A 6,000-nucleotide genomic window follows, 5' to 3' on the forward strand; every position below is an offset into this window, starting at 1 on the left:
GGTGGATAAAACCATCTAGGAATTTTTTCCTGCCAAGTGGGCACTTTGGAAAATACCTCAAAAATGGAGCTGTAAAATTAACAGCTGATCTCCAAGGATCAATCTCCAGTTGGTGTCAATTGGTATCTTCTCAATGTGTGCTGGCTCAGGATCTGGCCCAAGGAGAGATGGTCACCATGAGGCAGAAGCCCAGAAAATGATACACAGCTGCCACTGGAATCTTCTGAGCTGCCCAGAAGGTTGGCAGGTCCCAATCAGGGGTATTTTTATTTCTGAAAACATTAAGTGAGAAAAAATAAAACTTGCTTCTTGCTTTGGATGGTGGCATCTGCTTCGTCTCCCCAAAATGGTTTGGTGGCTTCTGGATCTGCCTCCTCTTTTGCTGACCATCCATGTCAACAATGCATTTTATTTTGCTGGGAAAGAGAAAGAAATGGGAGAAGCTGGTCTGGGGGTGGGAGAGGTCACTCATTTAAGTCTTGTTCCTAATCCCTCTCCTGCTGCACACTTCCTGAGTGTCTGTAAAAGCAGACCCAGCCAAGGAATAAGGCACTTCTAACATTATCCTTAAGCAGATGATGTCTCAGTTTCCCCTCTGTGAACTGAGTCAGAGCTATCAAACCCCCCATGCCTGAAGTGCAGAAGGCAAAAGCAGAAGCATCCCAGTTTTCAAAGTATTTCTGTGCGTGCTTTTTCTGCTTATTTCTGGTATAAAAGGCATTAAAAAAGCAGCTTTGTTTTCCCCTCCATGTAGTTTCACACTTTAAATTTCTTTCTTCTATTTTTTTTCCAGTAGTTTTAAATGAACAGCAGTTTTCTCTAAGGATTTAAAAATCTTTTTTATCTTTTTTTCAACAGCAGAAGGAGCAGGGAGTAATGAGCTGAAAAAATGTAGCAATTAGAAAAGAAGGAAGAAAAGAAAAAAGCTAAGAAAATGTCTAACTAACTTAAAAATAGCTTTTAAAAACTTTTTTTTTTTTTAAACTGAAACCATAACTAACATATTTTTCTGCAAAATATTTCATTGTTGTGAATCACATCTAAAGTATTCCTGTAGCCAGAAACACTGTTAGTATCCTTATTTAGTTGCACGTAACGTAGAAGTGAGCTGAGACACAGAATCATGCAATCATAGAATGGTTTGGGTTGGAAGGGACCTTAAAGATCATCCAGTTCCAACCCCCTGCCGTGGACAGAGCTGCCAACATGGGAGATCCCTCTGATGGAAGGTATTTTCTGAAATCTGTATACCACTTCAGTTCCAACCCAAACTTGTTTTAGACTTACCCAAACTGACTAAAACCTACAGAGTGTTTGTATTTCACCCATCGCAGCTGCTGATCTCTCACAAAAAAAAATGAAGTCAGTTTGTGGCCCTGGCAGGCATCAGACTGACAAAGCTTTTTATCCCAACTTTTATTGGGATCCAGCTCCCAAAACACTCAGGTATTTCTGGCTGCACTTTCTGAAGGACTCAGAGCACGTGGTAGTGTATGCCTTCCCCTCCATGCTGCCTTAGCCTTTTCAACTTGATTAAAATGCAGATTTTAAACTGTTTCAGAGTCATTTGTGTGCTGATCCTAAGCCCACAAGCTCCCAAGGCAGAACTGCACCTTGTTTTGCTGGGCCAAGACCAGCGATCTCACAAGAGCTCTCGCTCAGTGCATCCTGGAGCCCAGGGGAGCATCTCTGCCTTCAGTCACCCCAAAATCATGTTTCTCCCACAAATGTGCCTGGTAGCCCTGTGACAAAGAGCTCCCCTCTTCACTACTCACTGGGGAAAATGGCTCTTGTTTCTTTTTTTCTCTGAACTCACCACTAGCTGGTTTCATCTGACGTCCCCTAATTCCCTTGTCAGATAGCAAACTGTCATTTCTGTATATTTTTTCCAGCCTGATCATGATCTCTATCATTTCCCCTTCAGCAGCATCTTTCGCTGCCTGAAGTATCTGGGTCCATTTATTTGTGCTGCTAGGCTGCTTGAGAGCTGAATTAATCTGTTTAATTATTTGTTTAGTCTATTCTTAACCTGCTGTTAGGGCTAGGTGGCCAGGAAATACCCTGGCATCTGATCTGTGCAGGACTGCTATATAGGGCCCACCAAGAAGGAGATCCTGGACAGAGGCATTTATTTGTCCTGAACTGTCATTTAAGGAGCCAGTCCCACTCACTGAATCAACAGTTACAATAAAATGGCTGTTTTCCTCACAAGGAGCAGACCCAAGCAAGGTGCCATTCCTTTGCCTTTTAGTCATTTCTGCCCCAGCTTGGTGCAACATCCCAAGGTCTGAAAGATGGCTACAGTGGTGTGGTGGCTCCTTGCTGGCAGTGAGGTATACCAGCGAGACGAGCTTGCAGGACACAGCATCAGAATATACCACTCCTTGGTTTTTCTTCCCTAACTAATTAATTCAGCTTCAATCATTAACGATCGTATAAAGTGCTGCACACTACCAAACATCACAGGGAAGTCTCACAGGGGGCAGAGGGCTCAGCATCCGACAGAAGCTTGGCAGGATGAAGCCACTAAATGGCTGCATTTCAGCTATCATCCAGTTTATTCAGCCCACGGAACGTATTCCAGAAACACACGCCTGCAGATGTCTCATGCATGCATTGCCTTACCGATCATCATAAAAAACTGCCTATGCTTTCATTTTATCCATACCAGATGGCGGCTGTGACACTGGGGTCTGTCTTATTTCCATGCCATCCACAAAGACCTTGACAGAGGGAAGAAGAAAGGTACTTCTACCTTGGGCAGCTCTGCCAAACGCGCCCTGAAGACCCCACACCCTGCTCCCTCTAATTGCACTGTCGCTGTCTTGCAGCATGAACTGTTACAGCTATCTGTTTTCTTTCAAAGTATATTTGTTTTATATCTGACATGTTTATATATGTTAACTGTTCGCTATAGATATCTGTCAGCTTCAGTGGGTAAAACCAAAAAAAAAAAAAAAGGAAAGAAAAAGAAAAAGAGATTGGCTCTATGCCAAAGGTATGTTTCTCAAAAGCACTTAGCTTTTTGTCACATGATTTTGCATAAAAAGAGAACGGAGAGGAGGGAGGGTGGACTGACAAGGAGTATTGTGTTTTGAGTACTGTGAAAAAAATTCATACAAAAATGTACCAGGCTTTTCAGATATCAGCCTAAGAGCCATAAAAAGTTATTTTATAGTCCTAGGAATGATACACAAACACGGGTATACTGTTTGTCATAAAAGCTGCTCTAAAGAAGGGATCGCGCGTTATGATTTTCAAAATATGACATTTATGAGCTGCTTTTGATTGTTACCAGAATGCTTTTTAATGAAATAGAAAATGTGTGTGTGTGCATGTGTGTGTGTGTGTGTGCAATAAGGGTATGTGCCACTGAGAAAGAGACATCCTCTAAAAAATTATTCTTCACCCAAGTTAGAGCTTTTCATCTTTCTCCCTTTCAAAAAACAGAGTACAGCCCTCCTGAAAGGGAAAAGTCAGAAGCAACCGTTTCTTCATGTTTTGAGAGAAATATGTGCAACTTCCTGGGACCTTTTGCCTTTTGCTTTCATGTCGAGCAAGAATATGGGTTGGAGCTGTGCAGTATCCTCTTTACTTTCAGATACAGCTGATGAAGCCGGAGAGATGTGAATCTGTTTCCATGTCAAAGTCATTTGCTAAAGTGTCTCTTAATTTATGCCTTAAAAAGTCTTAAATTGGAACTACATGGCACTTGCACCTTATGCTGTTCCTTACCCATGGTGCCTAAAATGCAACCCATACCATGGTGCCTAAAAACAGCAATGGCATTCATTGCCTCCTTGACATTTCTTACTGTGAGAGGTGAACAAACTCGCCAGGATGAGACACATTTCTCATTTTGTATTCAACCATTCCACCATCCTCCCTGTCCAAAAGCCATGTGGGAGTTGAATCTTGACTTGTTCTATCCACTCAGCTCCAGTCAAACTCTTGCTTTTGAACAGATCTGAAGATTGCCTAAAGAGGTGGTAGATGCCCTGTCCTTGAAGACACTCAAGATCAGGCTGGATGGGGCTCTGAGCACCTGATCAAGTGACCAAGTAGGTGTCTCTGTTCACTGCAAGAGTGTTGGACTAGATGGCCTTTAGGGGTCACTTCCAACCTTCTCTCTATGGGAACTAGGATGTCCTGTATCATTTTCTGGAGCAAGCTGTTTTCACATCTTGTTTTACTGCATGAAACTGCTCCTCACAGGACAGAAAGCAAGCAAGCCTTTGTGGGAAGAGTCCAACCTCTTTCATTTATGATCAGAGCACAGCTGAGCCCAAGCTAATGACCCAAAATGAAATACAAATTAATACAGCTTGGGCACAGAACCATAAAAATGCAGCCTCATAGCATCTGACCCATTAGCACTGAACTTGAGCTCAGTTGGTGCCTGAGCTGAAATTGGACCTGTTTGAAAGAAATGATGGAAGACTATGCCTGCATTTACAGATTGAGGGATCCAGATGCCTGGGATCTGTTTGTGCCTGTTATTTGCACCATAGTGATTTATTAGCAGAACTCTGGACACAAACCATTCTGGGCAACTCTTTCTTAGATCTTGGGCTACAGATAGCTGGGAAAGTAGACAGACTGTTTGCAAGGAAATCAAAAGCACTTTGAGTCTTAACTGCTGCATGATTCATTTCACAAACTGAATTCAGTACAGCAAACTGTTGCCCCGCAGACAAATTTCATACAAAATGACTGTATAAAGCAGCAAAGTTTATATGCTAAGCTGATGTGGGTTGAAGGCTGTTTAAAATGGCTGCAGATAGTTATGTAATTATTTGAGAACAGTAGGGCACAATATGTGAATATAAACATTGAAAAAAACTGTACGAGTTCACTGGATGCTTATATGAGTCTGTCATCTTTTTTTACAAATGTCTTTCTTCAAATATAAATATAAAAATATCACAAGGTGTGGAAGAATTGAGTGCTTGGTGTTTGCTCGCTTCAAAGACAGATCTTTGGACAATGCCTTAATGTCCAGTTGTTTGGGTATCGGGTTTGCATCCAACTTTGCAGACCTAGTTTATCTTAATATATATTATCTTTTTTTACATATTAAGATGAGCTCTATAGCAGAATATGTGTAGCACAAGGATCTAGAAATGAATGTGTGGAAGTAAAGGATGGCTAAACCACGTTGGCTTCATGAATGTCACTGTCATCAAGAACAAAAAACAGACTGCATTTTCATGAATAAGTGGCGACAGGTCTGCCCTGGTAACTTACCTGATAGGTAGGTTGGTTCTTACAATTAATGTGATTTCATCCAAAATGGCAAAAATTACCATGTGAAAGATAATAACTAAGAAAGATAATCTTACATTTAGTGAACCTGACTGCCTTCACAGAGAGTTGCTTTTCAGCAAGATATATTTCTGGTAGAACACTCACTCGCTTGCTGCTTTATTTCTCCACCAGTAAAATAAGAACACAAATCAAAAGTATATTTTTTCTTACTGTTTTCAGTTCAAGTGAAAGTTTTTTCAGGAAGAAGCTTTGTGCTTTCACAGCACTTTACATCAAAGTCATAATTCACAGGAAGCCTCCATGCTCTAAAGATTTATGAATAGAAGTCACAATTTTCTTTTGCCTTCTTTCTAGCTGAAAGCATGCTTTTTATGTATTTTTTAATGCAAAAATAAGTAATTCCACTGGAAAAAAAAAAGAAAAAAAAGAGTCTGTACATGATGTGCTATGTGTGAAAGGGATCTTGCCATCCCACAAAGCAAGAGGGCATGGTTTAAATAATGATTACAGTAGCAAAGTTTATCCTATTCTTCAGAAAGAAGTATGTCATAATCCTGCACTGGTGTAATGCCAGGCAGGTCTGAATCTATATGAGAGATTATATATACAGCACTGAGCACTAATAAGGCATTTACTCCAACGTTGTCAGGGTCGCCTACTATGGTCAGAGAATTGGTATTTTCTGGACTAGGGCTTGTGTTTGTTAGTGAGCTTATCTGTCTTAATCAATGA

The sequence above is a fragment of the Phasianus colchicus genome, chromosome 4, assembly GCF_987193195.1.
Source record: "Phasianus colchicus chromosome 4, bPhaCol1.hap1.1, whole genome shotgun sequence".
In the NCBI taxonomy this organism is placed as follows: Eukaryota; Metazoa; Chordata; class Aves; order Galliformes; family Phasianidae; genus Phasianus; species Phasianus colchicus.